This window comes from Mustela nivalis (genome assembly GCF_964662115.1).
Source record: "Mustela nivalis genome assembly, chromosome: 12".
Lineage (NCBI taxonomy): Eukaryota > Metazoa > Chordata > Mammalia > Carnivora > Mustelidae > Mustela > Mustela nivalis.
In genome coordinates this window covers 47,899,743-47,920,652 of record NC_139031.1, presented here as the reverse complement: position 1 = coordinate 47,920,652, position 20,910 = coordinate 47,899,743, and the positions used below count along the sequence as shown (strand labels likewise).

General features: G+C 43.8%; 1 long non-coding RNA gene across 1 annotated transcript in view; it reads right to left on the bottom strand.

Moving 5' to 3' along the window:
* LOC309845371 overlaps positions 1–20,910 on the bottom strand; it is a 195,141-nt gene that overhangs the window by 33,212 nt on the left and 141,019 nt on the right. Inside the window, exon 3 of the long non-coding RNA XR_014301251.1 lies at positions 10,586–10,645. This is a non-coding gene — a long non-coding RNA (uncharacterized lncRNA). The remainder of the gene's footprint in view (positions 1–10,585; positions 10,646–20,910) is intronic.

The following is a 20,910-nucleotide window of genomic DNA, read 5'->3' as shown; positions in this document are numbered from 1 at the left end:
GGCTGACGCCAGTCCCCTCGTGCCCACCTTCCCGACTCTTGGCTTGTGTCTGCCCCCACAGCAGCTGTAGCTGAGAACAGCTCTGAGCACCACTCCTAGCAGGGCTTCCCTAAGCTTTCTTTCCTCCCTCCCTCAATAGACATAATAATGGAGAAAGTGTTGAAGGGCTGGCTGGCATAACTGACTTGGGGCAGCCTCCATCTGGACCGGAAGGATGGAACCGTAGCCCACTCTGACTACAGGAGCTCCCCATAAACATGATTCAACTCTCCAAGGTGCTTGTGAGCCAGAAAGGTCTGGAGTGAGGAGAGTCACCGAAAAGGGATTCAAGTGCCTTGAGATGGATTCTAACGCACCTGTGTGGCATCTCCTGTCCACACACTATATATAATGAACCATTCCAAAGACACACAGGTACGAACTGCCTTCCTGGCTTCCTCATGGCTCCTGGATATCCCCCCAAACCCAAGAGCACGACTGACCTCTGCCACTACCAGGCACTGGGCATAGGCTACGAGGTAAAAGCTGGACTCTGGAGCAAGATGGTGTGGATTTGAATCCTGCCTCTGCTGCCTATTAGCTGTGTGGTCTCAGGCAAGTTACTCAACCTCTCTGTGCTTCCATTTCCACACCCATATTATGCAGGTGATTATAGAGCATGCACCATGAGATTGTTATAAGAATCAAATGAGTTATCTGGATAGTGCTTGGTCAGGACCTGGCATACAATAGGTGCTAGTAAAATATAATAAATATTCAAGAATCCAATGTCAATTTTTCCATAGAATGGATAGGTAAATACTGGGCAGATACTCTCAGCTTTCTAGGTGGCAGGGTTGAAATTCACCTAGAATACAGTGGCAAAACGAAAGCCTCTTGATATCTCAGCACTGGAAAGAGACAGCTGCACATTTTGCTTTCTTCTGCTATAAAAAGGGAAACAAATAGAAACCTACACATAGAATTTTGGGAGGAGGGGAATTAAATAAAATATTTCAAATAACATGATAGCATTCTCAGGAGAGTACATGGAAAAATATTCAATACATGGTTAGCTATTATTATCATTACTATAGCTGAGAGGGGCCAAGGAAAGAAAAGAATTATTCTTGGATATGTACCCTCCAGGGGCTATTAGCAATATCTGGAGTCATTTTCGGTTGTCATAGTTGGGGGTTTGCTACTGGTGTCTAGTGGGGAAAGTCCAGAGATGCTGCCCAATGTCTTACAGTGTACAATTCAGCAGCCCGGCAACAAAGAATTATGCATCCCGGAGCATCCAACAGCATCACGTCCATAGAGCACAACTGTGATCTAACAAGTAAAGCGTAGTTGGGTAAATGACTTACTGGGACCATGATCAAAATATGGTTGATGAACTAATTGAATGAATGAATCAGTGCAGATGTCCTCACTATACTAAGTACCTGCTGTCTTCCTTCCTTGTTTCATTTATCAAGCAACTACTATGTGCCAATCACTATACAAATCTCCAGGACTTTAGAGATAATAAGATCTAGTCTTTTCCTTATGAAAGGGTAGTCTGGCTGAGGACACACACCCACTAATTAATCCCCTCCTGCCCCCCACCCTCTATAAATAACACCACCCTTCACCTTGTTGCTCAAATTTGAAAACACAGAATTCTTTCTTCATTCCTCTCTTCACTCACCGATGTCATCCAAACCGACAAGGTCCCATTGAGTTTACCTCTAAATCATTATATCCTTCATTTTCATCTTCATTTCTACCCGTATAATCCAAGCCAGCATCTCTCTCTTTGACCCACTGGTCTCCCTGCTTCCACTCTTGTCCTTTAAAATCCATTCTTCTTGTTAAATGAAAACATGTCACTCGTATTCCTAAAACCAATTGCTCCCCATCACACTCACTGTAACTACCAGCATCATTGCCCTCAATACTCATTCTTTTCCCTTAGTAGAATTTTGTATCCATATCCTTGCCATGGTGTCTTGGTGGGAAGAATGTTATTTCCCCACCCCCTGACCTTGAAACTGGTCATGTAACTCCTTTGGCCAATGAGCTGTTAGCAGACACTTTGCAAGCAGAGGCCAGAAACACGTTTGTGCAATTTGGCTGCCCCTGTCTTCCTGTGGCCCAAGGAAGATACCATGCCTTGGGAACTCCTAGTCCAGGGAAGACGCGTGCGAAGACATGCGGAGCAGGTATGAGCCCAGCCAGAAGCCACCTACCTGCACACCTGCAAACATAGCTGGTTCCCATGGCAATTTCCATGTTTTCACCTTAGCCTTGAACCCTTTTCCTACTATAAAAACATGTCTTCCAAATTTGATTTCTGTACCAGGAATATGCACAAATGTGCATAGCCGAATATGCACATTTTTCTCTTTGAAGATTTGGGACTTCCTATAGAAATCCATGTATTTACAAATGAAACTTAAAGTACTCTTACAACTTTGCCTTAGAGATGTGGAGTCAGAAAGCTCCTGCTTGCATACTGATTTATTTAATAACTAAGCACGGCAATGGTGATGAACTTGCATATTACAAAACTTGGCTGATTTCAAATCTATTAATAAACTGTTATGATAGCTTGTTTAGTCATACAAGCCCTTGCTTAAAACGGCCCCATGCTTGGTCGAATTGCTCTACTATTAAATATTTTGAAATTATTAATTTGTTTCAAAACATTTTTATTTTATGCTAGGACTGCAAAATATGTAGCTGGTACCCCTGAAATGAATGCTTGTAATTATAAATTACTGAGTTTTGTGTGGTTTCTTTCATATACTCTTCCTTAGTACCTATCAGCTTCTGAAATGATGTGGCTCACTTGTTTGCTTGTTACCACTGTCTCCTTCAAACAGAGTATATATGAACTCCACAGCAGCAAGCACCTTGTCTGTCTGCTGTGTCTTTGTAGGCCAAGGGCCTGGAGCATCATGGACTTTCAATAAACACTTGTTGAATAAACAAGTGAACAACTACTCTAGCTTCTAGAATCGGGGAAAGCGCTGTGAGAACTTCATGGACAAAAACATTGGTGCTCCCCAAGGAAGAAGATTACAGAAGAAGCAATGCTCCAGCCTTGCCTCTCCCTCACTCCCCCTTTCCCAACTTTTGCCTATTCAGAATGCCCAGCGCTTCAGTGGAATCTTCTAGAGGTCATCTCCTAGCAAATCTCGTTGAAGGAAAAGGCAAGAAAGGCTTTTGGGGGGGGTCAACGTGAGGATAAGTTCATTAGCTCGAGGTGTGGTGGAGTGTAGACTGTTTGCTGTCCCCCAGATTCTTTTTTTTTTTTTCTTCTTCTTCTTTTAATAATGACCAGAATTTCACCTGGTCACCAGCCACTCAGGTTGGCCTCCCTTGCAGCAGTTTGTGCCACATGACACACTCCGGTGAATAACACAGGAGCAGAAATAAATTGTACAGTAACACCCACTTCATAGGGTTGCCCTAGGAAGGCACAGAGCTGGCTGACGTTGCAGGCAGAGGATGTAGAGCCGTGTCTGACTCACAGTGAGCGCACAATAAAGGCTGGTCGCAGTCATCGTTACTGTTGGGATTTCCAATTTTGTACTAATTCTGGGACTGATTATGAATCTTCCACTGTTCTTACAACCATGTGGCAACATGACTTTCTCATAGTTGATTCAGAGATTGTTTCTGTCATTCAGCAGAGTTCATTACCATGGAGGAGGTATGGCAATGGACTGAGTAACTAACCAGGTGCCTCCCCATTGCCTTCCAGCTCCCGTGGTCAAAGGTATCCCTGGGGCCTTGGGGAAAGGCATCCAGCTCAGATATGATGTTAACACTGTGTCAATATGAGGCTTTACGGAGCCCAGGCATTTCCCAGAGCACTCAGAGCCTTATTAGAAGAGGCCAGAAGTGTGCACAACTTTTTAGTGATATCTTGCTCCCTACTTGCAATATTTCCAAAACACTCCGCTATAAAGCTGAGGTCAGTTATAAGAGAAAGGAGAGAAAGACTGAACAAAAGAAAATATTTCCCCTAGGAAGAAACTGGTTTTAAGGTCATCTTGCGTATTTATGACCCTACCCTGCATCTTTCATGTATGTCCAAATGGTACAGAATTAGTAGTTTGGGCACATGGCTTTGAAGATAGATAAGTGGGATATAAGACCCAGCTCCATCTCTCCAACTGGGTGACCTTGGGCAAGTCACAGTGTCACCATTTAAGGATGAAGTAGTCATGCCCACCTCACGCAATTGTGGTTGACTTAAGGAATAAATGAGATGATGAATGCAAAGTGTTTACAACAGCATCTGGAGCACAGTGGGCTGTCACGGTCATTACCGCGGCAGAGTCCAGAACTAATTGGGCCCGAGTCATTCCTACCACATAACTTTCAACAGAGCTTCCCGATGACAGATCTGGTTTCACAAGTCACCCACAATCAACAGACCCAGTGGGCAAATAATTCCCATCCTCCCAGGGGGACTTCAATTTCCTATCTTCCTGCTCAATTAAAGAATTCATAACTGCCTCCTGCCCGTAGTGTTCAGCATTTTAAAGCATGCTCCATAAATAGAACACATTCCATCTTCTTTTAGCTGCACCCCTCCCAACCAGGGCCATCTTTTCCTAGAACATTCCCATCCATTTCATTGCATTTTCCACTTTAGAGGCCAGTTCATGGCCTTGGGAATCACATCCCCCATCGGTTTCTCACTGTAGGTGACTCTCTGGGAACAGGCCGCACAGAGGGCCTCCGACATATCTCCTGAGCTGAGATGTGAGCTCAACACGCTTTAAGCAGGGAGGGGTTCCCTTTGAGCTGCACAGGCAATGGCTGGGGTTCGTGAGAAAATGCTGGAATACGGGCACACTCGGGGGCTTGTTCGACTCAGGAGGGGCGGGAGCAGAGCTCATGAGAACAGGAGATGAGTTCAAGCCTCAAGCCCCACCACACATTCAGACATTCACGCCCTTCCCTGTGTTTGCTCCCAGAGAGCCGCAAAGCCCAGCGGAGCCACAGCAGTGCATCGAGCCTGGGCTGGGCTGAAAAAACAAACCAAACAGCTCTCCCATGGCCTCATGCTATAGAGCTCACCCCCGTCGCCAGCATAAAATATCTGTAATAACATAATTCGGGAATAAGTCATCTTGTTCTCTACTGGTCTTTGCTATTGAATCAATGAAAGGTTTCCATTTTAAATATATACACCACTTTCCTGCAAATAATGCTCAGGGTGTTTTAAAAATAAGTTAAGGGTATTTGTCAATTGCACATAACCCACCATGCAAAGAAAGCGAGAGGAATCTGGCTATCACTTGGACACAATGCGGTTGCTAGGACGTGGGTCTCAGTGGGTCTCTCGGTGTTCTTCGAGTGCAATAATGAAGGCATTAAATTACCAGGTCAGAGGCCCCAATTCACAAAGAAATAATATCAGTTTATTATTTCTAATCTTATTAAGTTAGAAAATAGTCTTGAGATGTAATGTCATCCCAGAATGGCTAAAGTATTGATTACGTGAAGCTGCATTCATGGATAATTCAAGGAGCCTGATTTCATTTAATTTCAGTAATTTTTAAAGCATTCCAACAAATTTTCTATAAAGCAAATAATCCTAAATTATTCCCATAAATAATGTAGATCTATGGTCAGACTTGCTTAGTATTCGCTGGTTACACACTTTGCATTATGAGTTAGAAAAAAAAAAAAAAAAAGGTTTATTTTTAATCCTGTTTTCCCAATCCCCAGTGTCTTCCTCAAGGCAAAGGGGGCCTTAAAAAAAAAAAAAAAACATATTGCAATTTTAAAAGATAAATATGGACCCTATCAATATAGGACTTGTGACAATCCACTGATGCTTGTCATTTTCTTATAATTTTATTATATCTAAAGCTGAAACCTCAATACTCCATGATTTGAGATTATGGCAACAAGGAGAAGCACTAAGCCGGCCGTCCCAGCGTGACTGTACAGCAGCCAGACTTGCAGAGAACGCCTGGCCTACCAGACCCTCATTCTCCCCGGCCCACTGGCAAAGCTCTACCTAGAGGTAAAACCAAAAAGCAGCCTATCTCCCCACCCACGCGCCACCTTCTCCCCGTACACTCCAGGAAAGCGGTCCCGTGGCCGCAGTATCTGGTGGTTCAAAAAGCCCGGCTACTAGTGTCAGCAGTTTAACCTGGCATTTAATGAGCACCTACTATGTGCCAAGACCCAGGCTAGTCTGTGATGGCTGATGATTAGCCAAGATCTTATTCCCTTTTTCAAGAAGTTTCCAAGTTGCCATACGTTTGGATAGGAGAGGCTCAGGAAGGTGATATCTGAGGGCTGAGGGCCTCTTCACTCTGAGTGGAGATCATCTTGGGGAGGGAGCCACCAGCCTCTACTACCATCACCACACAAAGACACTGTTCTCCGTGTCCTTCTCCTGGGCAGAGGTATTTGTGTTTTCATTCACCTAGCAGGTACCTGCTAGGTACCAGATGCCACTCTGGGTATTAGGAAGACAGCCATCAGTAAGATCCAGACTGGGCTCTCGAGAGGTTTACAGTATGGTGAGAAATCAGTGAAAATGAAAATGGTACTACATGATACGCTGTGTAAGAGTAAACACCCAAGGAAGACCATCTGGGGAAGCAGACATCTAAGCTGAGTCTCCAAACATAATACCATGGAAAAGGGGTGGCAGAAGTGGGGTACAGCATTCTAGACAGAGAGGCAAAGCACGTGCAAAGGCCCGGAGGTGAGAGAGAGCAACATGATGGAACTTCCCAGTTGTGGGTTAGGAATTCATGGTGCAAGGAGGAGAGAGAATATGGGTCCAGCTCCTAAAGGCCTCACATCTTGGATGCTGAGCTCTGAGATTGGTGTGACGGCTGAGTGGCCTGGGGTCAGCCTCAGCTCTGTCCCCTATACCAGTGTATCCTTTTGGGCCTGTGTCCCATGGGTCAAAGAATGCAGAGGACAGTTTCCCCTTCGTTTCTCATTCACATCTCTCTAGGTCGTTAATTAGATTTTTCCTATCTCCATAGGCAATAGGCAAAGTGCCTTCACACAATTAATGAGCCTGGAGTCACCGATCCAGACCCAAGACTCACGTCCTCAAGAATGTTTCCTCTCAGGGTATTTATTAGCCCAGAAGACACATGTGGGCAGAGCATGTTATTTAGTGACCTGTAATGCCTGAATAATGATCACAATAAATCAGACCTCATTATTATGTGCGGGAGAGCCGGCCGGCCCAACTGGCTAGGTAATGAGGTCTAATTTAATGCCCTTGTATTATTCCGCACATGTTTGCTGGGAAGTCAGGGGTGGGGGCAAGCTCTCATAGGTCCAGATGCTGAAGACGTACAGCAGTTACACAGGGAGGCTTGTGGCCCAAGCATATGTTAGGAGTCAGGAAAAGAGCGATCAGCAATGCCCTGTCCCTCTGAGTGGATGACAATGAAGGTCTGGTCCCCTCACTCTTACTTAAACAGGAAGAGCTAATTATAACAGAGAAGTACCCTCAGATCTATTTCTAAGGAGCCAAAGGCAAGTTACAGGGCCAGGCAATGCCACCATAGACAGAGAAATCAAAATCTGTCAGAGGGCTGCCTTCAGAAGCCATGGCTCTTAGACGGGTCCATTGTAGAGTCCACTCGGAGCACTGGAGCTGGGGGAAGCCGTTCTTGGTCCAGCCTCCTTTGAACATGACCAGCCCTCACTTCTTGCTCGCTGTGATGGGCCTTTTGCAACAGCAATCCATTATGGCGCTTTTTAATTCTTCATGCACAGCCTTTTCTCATTGATTACCTAACATCATTAGTTTGGGCTCAGCCCATCCGAAAGTCAATGGAGTGATCAATTTTAACCATATGATGTACAAAAATTTGCTTTTAAAGCATCCAGAGACTGAAATCATTTATCTTTTGCCTGCTGAACTGTAAATCTTTCCCTGCTATTGGTTTCTTGTTGGGCAGCAGTCAGAACGAAGGAGCCAGCCACGGACCTTTGTGTAGGTGGCCTTCTCGAGATCCCTGTGGACCTATCATCTGTGAGACCTCCAACGTCCGATGGCAGTTATAAAGTGTAAAATCTGAGGGTGGCCTCAGGGGCCGGACAGGCTTTCAGGCTCAATTCCCTGTTTGCTGGAGCTCTCTGCCTATCTCTTCAGCCGTCTCCAGTTGTCTTGTTGGTGGAACCTAGTTAAACCCAGTAAAGCAGCCTGTACCCCACAAGTTCTGGGGATCGTGGCAGGAAGCTGAGCCCCCACATAAAAAGCAATGTTTAGGGGCGCCTGGGTGGTGCAGTCGGTGGGGCATCCGACTCTTGGTTTCAGCTCAGGTCATGATCTCAGGTTTGTGAGATCGAGCCCCACATTGGGCTCCATGCTCTGGGGGCAATCTGCTATAGATTCTCTCTCTCTCTCCCCCTCCACACCTCCCCTCGCTCTCTCTGTCTCTCTCTCTCTCTCTCTCAAATAAAAAAAAATGTTTAAAAAAATAAGCAATGTTCAGTCAAGTCCTCCTTGTCCTCCACGGCAGCAGAATAACTGGATTCTCTTGCATTCTTTCTGAGCAACAACATGAGTATTTATTTCTACAGGAAATAATACCAGAGAAAAGGTGTTCTCTGTGTTACCTTTGGACTTGAATAAGAATTGTAGATCAGCTTCTATCCTAGGATCTCTGGGCTCATAACCTGACTGGAAGCCTTTTAATAATACAAACTCTCTTGGGGCACCTGGGTGGCTCAGTCAGTTGGACGTCTGCCTTCAGCTCAAGTCATGAGCCCAGCTGGGGTCCTGGGATTGAACCCCACATCCGGCTCCCTGCTCAGTGGGGATCCTGCTTCTCCCTCTCCCTTTGCCCCTCTCCCTCCCATGATTTCTCACTCACACACTCTATCTGAAATAAAACAATAAATAAAATCTTTTAAAAAATGATAATAAGACCAACTCTGATGCAGAATGATCATCTGAGTATAGGACAGCAACTGTTGGGGGAGACTCTGCTGTGTTTCAAGCACCCAGAATAATTTAAAAAGAGTATTCAGCCCTTTAAAAATCTGCCATGTTGCAGGTCACCTAGCTGAATACGGCGGGCTTGTGCAGCACTAAATGAATCTCCAGGAAGCGGCTAGGTGTGTGCGGGGTGACCAAGGCAGAGACTTGCTTGATTAGAAGCCAAAACAGTGAGATGGAGGGTGGGGCCCAGCCGAATAGGACCGATCCGGGCTTTCAGGACCACAACAAGGTGAAACTGACCATAATCAAATTATTGCTCAGTGTGGTGGCCACTGGAAATGGACATACTCGCCTCACAGTAAAGCTGCCCCAGCTAGATTTTCTCTGGCAATGTCTTTGGGATTACTTGGCATGAAAAATGCACTTCCATGAACACCAGAATGACACAGAGTACAAAAAGAGGCCGATGCCCAGAGGAGACAGGAAGACGACATCATCACCTGCAAGGACAGCCAAGGGACACCTCCCACTCCACATGCACCATAGCATGGCAGTTCTCGAACTTCTGCCGTCATTGGAATGGCCAGAGGCTAGCTACAGCCCTGACAGCCTGATGGACCCAGAGTTTCTGAGGTAGAGGGTCTGGGGGTGGAGCTGGAAGCTGGCATTCCGAGCAGTGCTGCAGCAGATCCAGAAAACCACTTTGAGGACCATCACCTCAGGGCAGACCCTGTTTTGTGGACTGGTTGGGGAGAACTTTCTGTCCCAACCACTTCCCTGGGCAGCCATGATGCGTTCCGGGTACACTTGCAACTACTGGTCTGTTTTCTCTAATCCCCAAGCAGTCAACAGTCTCTGGTCATAGCTTCTCCCAACTGCACGTCATCCTACCATTGGTCTGTCTTCACAGGCTGAGGACAAACATAGGCTGCCCTTCGTACTGTCAAAAGACCTCATTTAGTTCCTTGCTGACGCTAGTTTGCAATTTTCTTCATCAGTTCACCAACAGTGCCTTGATTTGCCAGAACACTCAATTTTGTTATAGGTAGGGCAATAATCTTCCTTTATCTCTCTGAGCTGAATCAACATGCATACATTTTTTGGCCATTATCAGTTCAAATGTACCCTCAGGGGGAAAAAAAAAAAAACCCAGGAGAGTAAATAACACAGGTAACAGAATGCACTCAAGACAGAGAAAGGCTTCTTAATATGGCACAGCAACAAATCACCGGTTCGTGGCCGAATTTGGGATACACAGATGTGCAGATTAAACAAATGTGTGTGTGTGTGTGTGTGTGTGTGTGTGTGTGTGTGTACACACACGTATATATATGACATTTCTGTATATGTGACATATCTATATATGACATTTCAGAGACAGTAGTGTTAAAACACATCGGTCCTTCACAGATTAGACTTAAATGGACTCAGAGTGTGTAGTTGAAATCACATAAATTGTGTCTGATGTGTTCCATGGAGTGTGTTTTTACTGTGTTTTACTATAAGGAAAATAGAGATCACTCAGTTTATAGAAAGAAGAATAAGAAAGACATCTGTCTACCTATCCTCTAGCTCCCTGGCTTCAGAAGTTGACATAGATAAAGTTCTGTCCCAGGCGATGTGAGCCAATTTACACAGTGGAAAGAAAAAGAAACCGCACAAGCTTACCTAACCTGTGGCCTCATCTGCACCAGAAGATCCTCTTTCCCAGAGTCCGGAACTCTCAAACTAGGAAAGAATTCAGAGTCAATTTTTGTCTTTTGCCCAGAATCATTTAAGAAATTTTAGTTGAGATTAGTTTTGTGCTTAGCTGTTTAAATTTTTTTTTAATAACATGTATATATTCACTTCTTATATATCTCTAATCTTATCAAATTTAACCAACAGTTATAATGTTTTTTAAAATAAAGGAATGTTTTCTTGATATTTGAAAGCGGAAATTTTGTGGGGCATTTGGTTAAGCCAAATAAGTTGGTTAAGCCTCTGCCTTCGGCTCAGGTCATGATCTCAGGGTCCTGGGATCAAGCCCCGCATTGGGCTCCCTGATTCAGTGGGGAGTCTGTTTCTCCCTCTGCACCGCACCCCACCCCCAGCTCATGCTCTGTCTCTCACTTATTTCCTATCTCTCAAATAAATACATAAAATCAAAAGGAAGGAAGGAAGGACGGAGCAATTTTGTGTGAGTGTGTTTGTCTTTAGAATGTTCCGGATCTGAGGCTGGGAGTCGTGAGGACTTCATGCCATCCCAAACAGATGTCACCTACATAGTGACAACTTCTACAGATACTGTCTCCCTGGAGCACAGGAGCCTCTGGAAAAGCATCCTTGTAAATTCAAGCCCATCTTCGGATTGCAAATTGATATGCCTATTAGAGGATCCAATTATTCAGGGAAGACTTAAGGAATGTTCTACACTAATAACATTGGGGTAATTTAAGTTGTTACTTCTCCCATATCCATAATCTTCTCCCTTCAAATTCAGGAAACTAATGAGAGTTTTTGTGAAAGCAGAATTTTCTTCCTACTTTTCTAAGTACTGTAGCCAATATGCTGCAACATCCCTTTTCTCGATATATTTTCCTTCCTCCTACTCTGGGATTAAAATGTCCAGCTATAAATACTTTCTATTGTTTCCAGCTTTGCGTGGGTAATGGCTGTAATTCTGGAATAGACTTAATTACTTACTCCATGTAGCACTCTGTGCCAGTTACAAGCTTTTCTAAGAATTTCATGGTCTTAAGTTCCTACATTTCCCAAGTGACCATCCCCAAGCATGGTTGGCTCCTGATTGCCTGGAGAGAGGTCAGTATCTCCAAGCAGCAAGGATTTAATGTTTGGGGACTATGAGGTGCGCTCTGATCCTTCCTAGGTATTATTCTGCTCCTCTAGACTGACCCACACTAAGCCTAGGGGAGGACCTGTGCTGTTTCTTTTTCCTTCTCTGTCTGTTGTGTGCACCATTCTCCACTTCCTACCGGCTACTCCCAGAACTTATTTCCTTACTGGCTTCTTCAGAAACCCCCAACTAATGTCTGTGTTTTGTTTTGTTTTGTTTTGTTTTTTCAAAGTAATGTTAACTACTATTTTAGAAGAACCTAGAAATCTCAATGGTCACCAACTCATGTCACAGACCATGGCATGTGAGACCGTTCCTCATGGAAAGTGTCCCCTCCATAAGACAATTCACGGACCAGAATCTTTCCCTCTTGGGGCTCAGCATCTTCATTAGGCAACTCCCAACACTGTCCTACAAGTCATTTCCAACCTAAGCAGCTGAACGGGGCACAATCATGAGTAACCCCTCATGGGAGGTTTAATAGGCTCAGCCTGGAGGTGGGGCAAATCACGCTGCTCACATGGCTCTAGGCTGAGCCTGGGTATGCAGCTCCCCAGTGGCCAAGGAGGCTAGACGTGCAGTTATCTGTGTAAGTCCAGGAGGAAGAGAAAGCAGGTTTGGGTGATTTCCTGACAGCCTCTGCCACTGCGGCTTCTACAGCCTTCGGACCATCTCTCACTGAGGCAAGATGGGGTTAGGGAAGGGTCATGGCTGACCAGCTGTCTGCAGCCTCTCTCATTCCTAGTTTTCAGACTTCTTAGTAAAGGGAATCCTGGGCCTACCCATGGGGAGATTCTTCAAAGAGAAGAAAGACAAAAATATGACAAAATAACGACCAAGAAATCACAGCTCCTTTGTTACCTTTGACATGTGTGCATACACTTGAAACAATTAAGCAGACTTGACAGGAAGTTAGGAGTTCCCTGTGAGAAGCTCAGAGAAGGAACTGGTAGCCTACCATGTTTCACACTCCCTCAGCACACAGCTGGGGCTGGCCTTTGTGCCGAACATGCTAAGTCTCCTGCCCATTAGTCTTTTTGTCCCTGGTCTCCAATGTCAGAGGGGGTCTCATCTGAGGAGCTTGATTTTGCTGCGCTAGACAAAGCAATTTTTTGTGTCATCTCATTTGTTAGCAACCATGAGAGGTCAGGACCATGCATAGGACGAGCCCAGGCAGCAGCTGCCCAATGCCCAGGGAGTACAAACAACAAAACTTCTGAAGAACTGTAAGAGAGACCCTTCAGTGGTAATGGCTCTGTGGGATGCAAGGATCCCAGCGAGTTAATAGTCACCGGGGTCCTGGGAGCCATTTGATCTTTATGGTAAACCCTAGAAGAGCCCTTTCCCTACTGTTCCTATTTTTAGTGTAACTTTATCTTGTTTGCTTTTATGAACTCTAAAGGCTAGAGACCTTTAACACTGAGAAAGGTATTTTCAGATTTGATTTGGTCATCATTCAGCCAGATTTGTCAATACAAACCGAATTTGGGAATTCCATGGAGAGAAGGAATCTGGAAGCTGGGAGAACGCACAAATTCAATCACCTCTTCTCCCAAATTATCTACCAAAGGCCAAGGGAACGGAGATGGGTCAAGGAAAGGGCTGTGTTTTCCCCTTTAGATCCAGTTTGCGTTCTTAAGAGACCCCTGAGAAGGACCACCTTATGTGGGTTCACTCCTTATCCCTAAACATAGAGTCAGCTGGTTCCCAAAAGAGACTGGAGATCTGAAGACGTTCTTCTCTCCCTGAGCTAAGAGTCCATGGCCTTGAGGCTACCTCAGAAATGTATCATCACTTAAGAGAGAAACCTCACTGGAGGCCTTTAGTCCCCTAGGGGACAAAGCGTTTGCACCATTTTATATGGTTCTTTGGATTAGAATGCATAGTGCCATTCAGACCCCTGGAAAGACTCTCTGTGACTCTCTTATAGAGAACTGCCCTGTGCAGTTCAGCTGCTCCAGATCTAGTCACAGATTTGTGAGGCTTCTTGATTTGCTCCTTTCTTTTGCTCCCTGGGCCTCCCACCTCATGTTCCTTTCAGGAATTATCTTCATAGTCAATGGGCAGACATAAGAAATAAAGAAGTTGTCTCCTTCTTTCAGTGACTAAAGAGGGGCTTCCTCCAGACCTTCCTTAATTTTTTTTCCCCGACAGACATTTTATTCAAGTTGATCCGGAAGGTTTTGGTTTACAGTGAACACCAAAATGCCTATAAAGCAGCATTAAGGAGAGTTTTGTCATTTGGGATGAGTAAGAGGGCAATTAGAGAATTTCTTGAAGCTCCACAATATGGTAGAGGTTACACATTCAAAGGTGGGGGGCGGAGTTTCAACAAAATAATAAAGAGTGGAGCTAAGTGAATGGGCCTGGGGCGAAGAGAAGAGCACCTGGCCTTCCCCTCCGAAGGGACCACCGCTCTGCATCTCCTGTTGATGGCGGCCAGGCCCCGTATGGGCCTGTGTAGCCAGATCTGCCAAGTTGCGAGAAAAAAGTGGGAATGAATATTTCTATATGGATTATTCTAATTCTGCCAGGAGGAAACCAATTTATACTTCTAAAAATGCTTAGCTGGCTCAACCGAGCACATCTGATGGTGGATGCCCACAGGGCCTCTGGCGGGCAACCCTGCAAGTGTCCCCTTCCGGGAACAACGGAGAGCCAGCTACCACGGACATGCTCCTCTTGTCCACGGGTACAATTCCAGGTCATGGGATGCCCATGTACAAACTAAAACAACCCACAATTAGAACTTAACCATTAGAGAGAGTACAGCCTTGAACCATAGATCTTATCACAGGAAATACAGATAAGCAAAATCAATGCAAATCCTCTCACGGTGAGAAGTGAGAGTACAGGTGTTTTGTACTCTAAAAACAAAATATCTCTTCTTGTCATTTTAAACCACTCACTATTACTTGATGTAATCTTTACTGAAAAGAGATCTTCTTTGCCATGAAGCAATGTGAATGTAGTTAATGTCACTGAACTGCACGCTTAAAAATGATTACGATGGTAATCTTATGTTACGTGTATTTTACCACAATTTTAAAAAAAGTTGGCAGGGGTGGGTGGAGGGAATGGATGACATCCAAGATTTTGGTCTTGGGAAGCCAGGCCACAAACATTACTAATCAGCAGCCTTGGGTAGGGATGAAGTATTCCACTCAATTAGACCTCGAGAAAGATCTGTTGATTGATTGGAAAAGGGAGAATTGCTTAAATACTACCTCAGCAGGGACAGAAGAGAGGATTTGAATAAAGGTGCTGAAAGCCTGAAACAAAGCCAAAGTCCTGTAAACAGTCTAGAGAACTGAGCAGACAGTCTGTCTGGTTTATGAAGGAACAGCACCTATCCGTGACCAGTTCCCACGAAAGAGGGATAAGTCTTTCAACGGGAAAAATCGGTAGACAAACAAGTTGCTGTATGCCCATTTGGCTGAAGCTCTAGGCAAGACCAGCATATAACACTGGGACTTTGGGGCTGAATTATTTCAAACATGGAAGCCTAAGCTAATGCTTATATCTTCTTTATTAGAAATGGGCTTTACCTCCAACCTATCACTATCGTCCTAGGTCAGGAACCATGACCTCCATAAGTAACTGGGCTGAATTCATATTTACTGGACAAGCTCATCTGCCATCACCTGATGTCATTACCACATATTTTTTATCTACTTTATTAATGATTTTAATGAATCTAGTTTTTAATAGGCCACATTTCTTCCTAAAGTAAGGCGATTGGAAAAAATGTTAAATACTACCAGAGAAATTGATGATTTTTAAGCATCTATAAATTCAAGATACTCAGTTGATTGTTTTATATCTCAGAGAAAAGTGAAATCAGTCACAAAAAACAATCCAATGCTCCCTGCCCTCATGAAAGCTGCCTCTATGTATTCATTTTTATTTAATTCTTAATGGAAAAAAAATGTTCTCCTTAAGGCTTGTTGGTAGTCTCTGGTAACCACTGTGGAGCTTGTGAGTCTGAGAAAAGTCAGCATTCCTGGTTCTGTGCATTTGAGATCCTGGATCCTTTGAAGGTCAAGCAGGTTCTCCTCCTTCTACTTCTCTTCCTGCTTGATATCATTATGTAAGTGCTTCTCTCTAGTGTAAAAACCCTGATGTGGGCTTTCCAAATACATAATTAGTACTAAAAATAACAATTTTTTTAAGTTTACAATGGGGCAGAAAATATAGAATAATTACACCCATGTTAAAAACCAACCTCCCTTAAAAAAATAAATGCATAGAAAAAATACAAGAAATACACTAAAATATTTATAGTAACTTTCCTTAGTCATGGAAGATTTTACAATCTTCTTTCTATAGCAAATCAAAGTGAAATGCTACTGAACTTCATAGAGAGCTTCCCCCCCCCCATTATTATGAAACCAAAGACTGGAAATTAATTAAGAGCAGTTAGAGTTTTATTGGGTTCTTCTTTTCTATGCTGAACATCAATTTTTTAAATAATAAAATGTATTTTATAATTTGCATATTTTAAATTCATGAAGTAGGGCATCTTTGTCACCTGGCTTCAATCATGTGTAGGACAGAAGGTGGGTAGGATATGACAAACTGACTGTCCCCAGGGTGCCTGGTGCCCCAAGTCCTGGGGGACACAGATGTGGGACACCAGAGTGTGGAGTCAGCACTGAGCCGCGTGATCTCTAAAGGGAATGGGTACATAAGAATATTCTCCTTCACCATTTTTAGAAGCCGAGTTCCTGACTTATACAGGGGATGGGGGTTGTGGAAGGTGCAGGGGATGGGGACAGTTTACCACGTTACATTTTCACATTTTCATCTATCATAATTTTAGATCTGTACATTTCTGGATTTGGTGATTGATAGCCTCCAAACACATAAACACTCTCCACCTGCACAAAATGCACCAGGGACTTTGTTCTCATAAAGGCAGGATCAAGATGGGAGTGAATCAAATTCTAAAAACCCCTCCTCCGAAGAAGTAAGTCCCAGGATCGGCTCTGGCCACAGAGGGCGAAGTTTCTGGATGCTGTTACTTTACAGCAAATCGAAGTTTTGTAGTCTTATCTATTACCAGAAAAGCCCTCTTTAAGAAAAGAAAAAACCAAAACAACCAAAAAAATACATAGCCAGTGGGGGAGAAAGCAGGAGCCCCATCGTCTCATTTTTAACTAGGACCAGCTGAAAAATGAAGGCAAGCACCACACAAACCATCTTATGTCTGCCAATTCATTTCCTGGCCCCAAAAGGGAAAAAAAAAAAAAAAAAAACCCAAAACCCTCGTGTTTCCTCTCAAGCAGGCCAAACATGGCAAAGCACCAGGGGAATTCTGAATGGAATCAATTGCACTTGTTACTAACTGAGTTTTCTTTTATTCTTATATTACCAAGGGCTGGATACTCAGCTGCAAGCAATTATAATGAAGAGTTACTGAGTAATGGTTTCCAGATTGCTCCATGATGGGGCATTAATTGAAAGGGACAATTTAAGAGCTTAGGCCATGTAAATGCATTTCTTATTCTGTCAGATTGAGAAATTTCTGGATGCAAAGGGCTGAAATGCTCAGAACTGATATAGACTTAATAATGCCCATTTAAACCAGCATTTTTAAAATGAGTTTCTTGTTTTTAAGAGAACAAATATAAAATGGTGAACCTGTGGTCTTGTTCATTCAATCAGGAAAATATTCTAAATAGCACATCCACGTGCTGCACTCAGAGGCATACACATTACATAAAATGTTACTTGATTAGTCTGTTGCATATTGCAAAGCCAGTTCAGCTTTCCAGTAAACTCTTATTTTCAGTTTGCTTGCTATCATAATGCACGTTAAGCTCTGTGTGCATGTGCACTTTAAAATTGCAAACAGCTTTTAAAAACACATAAATGAGTTTTATATATGTGCATGTGATTTGAAAATTTAAAACAGCATATAAACAGGTTTGCCTGCTTATGAAAACAGACCCCCACAGAAATTAATTACTAAGTCCATATCAGAGAGCTTCATTTTATCTTTTTTAAGGTACACTTCTATCCCCCAGAACCCCATGCAACAGAAGCAATTTCAAAGGTGGTTCTCTGTTATGTCACAATAAGGACAAGTATCAGAAGAGAATAAGAGAGTTAAAGCCAGACAAGGAATGGGGCAGAAACAGCTCCACCCCTTTAAAATAAGAGTAGTCCTAGCTCTGGTCTAATTTCAGACATCTGCATTAGTATTGGTTTTATCTTTGAAAAGGAAGGAAGGCAAAAAAGGAGAAAGGAAGGGAGAGAAAGGGAAGAATAGGTTAAAAAAAATGGGTAATAGATGGTTGGTGAATAGATAGATGGTAGATGATAGATTAGACAGATCCATAGATAGATCAATAGATAGGGAGACGATGGATGGATGGATGGATGGATGGATGGATGGATGGGTGATAGGTGGCCGAGAGATGTATAGATTGATAGACACAGAAGCAGACACGTTTCAGGACTTAGATTCAAAGTTGAAGCTAGAAAGAAGGGCCATGGCTGCCATCACGTTCTCATTCTGTTTTCTACATCTGAACTGCCATCTGAGAATTGACCTTTCACCCTTCCTTCTACCTTAGGCCTCTCTATTTCCCCCATCTGGCTTTGTGCAGAGGAGCTGCAGAGCTGATGGTGGGCTTTCCCTGGACCTTGACCCAAACCATGACATGGAAGGCAAAATATGGTGGGAGAGATAAGTGGTCTCCATGGGTAAATTGAGAGCATCCATTCTCAAAGAATGAGAGGGAAGGGCCTCATTATTGTTGTTATTATTGTTTCAATACCCAGTTTCATTCATTCCTTCAACAGGCTACGAGGTATGTGATTCCCCCTTCCCCCATCTATCACTTCAGAGGCCCGCTAAGCAAAAAACCAAGAGGAAGACATCCCACCTCTTCACAGGCCCACCATGGCTTATGGGTCCATCGATAGACTACTGTTTAGCTCAAATCTTTTTTCTTACTGGATTAATCATTCATAGAATGAAAGTCCTGAATTAATGTCTGGCTCTTCACTCTGAACTGTTATTTGGTGACAGTCAATGGTGAAAAATCTGGTGGTCTTTTTTGCTCCTTCTGAAGTCAAGGCCAAGTCCCAATAGAATGCCTCAGAGGACAGTCCTTGCATTAAGTTACCTGAAGCTAAAAACAAGCTACTTGGACAGTGGATGGTTAGTTTGGTTCCGGAGTCAAGAAACTTCCGAAGCAAGAATCTAATTTAAATTTTTCAGATGGAATTGTCAAGGATCCAAGATGAGATGCAGGAAAGCATACTTCTTGCCACAAAAAAAAAGAGGGTGCCACGCATTTGCAAGGCTATCCTTAGCAAACAGCATTGTCTAAAATGGTTTCCTTTGGTCCAAAAAACACCTACATAACGTATCTGTCCTTTCTTCTGTGTTTCTTTCTTCTTCTTAAGTTTCCCAGCCATTGAGAAATCTGCAGTTTTAATGGTGAGTTCCAAAACCCCATTTGTTTGTTTCTAAGATCTGAAGAGAAAAGTTCTCTTTTTAAACATCCTGAATTTAAAAAGAAAGAAGCTGAAGAGGAAGAGGTGGACAGTCTATCTCTGTTGCTCCTGTGATTTCTCGTGTGGTGGATTACACTGATAAAGTATCCTAAATCATGTCAGAATTTTGCCTAAGAAATGTAAGCATCGTGGGACCTGTTTAAAATATAAAAGGGACACTCTTCACGCAGCCAGTTACCGGGCTGCTGCAATTCCCGGTTAGCCGCTGAGCACCCCAACAGACCCAGTGAGCCCCAGGTCAGACGGTTCCTGTAATAGCAGATGTAGGAGAGACTGATTTGGGAAATCACTCATTTAAAGTGCAGTTTAAGAAGTGTCCTTATGGGACGCCTGGGTGGCTCAGTTGGTTAAGCGGCTGCCTTCGGCTCAGGTCATGATCCCAGCGTCCTGGGATCGAGTCCCACATCGGGCTCCTTGCTTGGCAGGGAGCCTGCTTCTCCCTCTGCCTCTGCCTGCCACTCTGTCTGCCTGTGCTTGCTCTCGCTTCTCTCTCTATGGCAAAAAAAAAAAAAAAAAAAATCTTTAAAATTAAAAAAAAAAAAAAAAGTGTCCTTATTTGGGGCGCCTGGGTGGCTCAGTGGGTTAAGCCGCTGCCTTCGGCTCAGGTCATGATCTCAGAGTCCGGGGATCGAGCCCCGCATCGGGCTCTCTGCTCAGCAGGGGGCCTGCTTCCTCCTCTCTCTCTGCCTGCCTCTCTGCCTACTTGTGATCTCTGTCTGTCAAATAAATAAAATCTTTAAAAAAAAAAAGTGTCCTTATTCTCAGTATTCCACAGAGCCGGGGAGGTGGGGGATGGAGGGGGTGAGTCAGGGCTCTCTCTCTTTTGATAACATAGTTTAGGTTGAAAAAAAAAAAAAAAAAAGTTGGAACCAGCACATGAAGTTCTCCCGCACTTTCGGAAAGTTTGCATCACATCACTTCATTCTTACCAAAGACCTCCTTTAGTACCTGTTTTCGTTAACCAAAAGAAATCCAAAGGGGATTTTCATTTTTATATAACAAAATGTGAAAAAGCAAAAACAGCAGTGTTGGCTTGCAGGGAGCCACTAACAGAGGTAGTGTGCACATGCCCCCCTCCCTCCCCACCCCCGCCACCTGCCCCCGCAGCAAGAATGGCCCTACCAAGCTCCTTCCCTGAGACTCCTGCTGCAGTTTTGAACGGTCTGTGAGCATCTCTGCTTTATCGCCATTTATTCTGTGCGTCCACTAGCAAGATGTGTCTGTCCTTCGGCATCAGAAAAACCTAAGAGAGGTTATATTTTGGGTCTGGGAATGTTCAAAAATTTTTCCATATAAATTACCGGCAATTGCTTCTTTGTTTTAACACCATTTCGGCTTCTGAAAGGTTTCATAGGAATGCTGTACCTGCAGATAGTGGGGGAAGGGAAACCTGTGTGTGTGTGTAATCGAACCATGTATGTCCAGGGCTAGTCCCCAAAAGCGCTTATCGCCATAACTTTGGAACCTGAGCCTCTACTTAATTTCAACAGCTTACAGGAAAAAAAATTAATATTAAATTTGTAGGTGTGCAGTGAAAGGTTTGGAAGTCGATTTAGAGGGATTGATTTTTTTTTTTTTAATTGCTTCAAAGTTGCTAAACTGTGGGTAGTATGCCGAAGAGACCTGA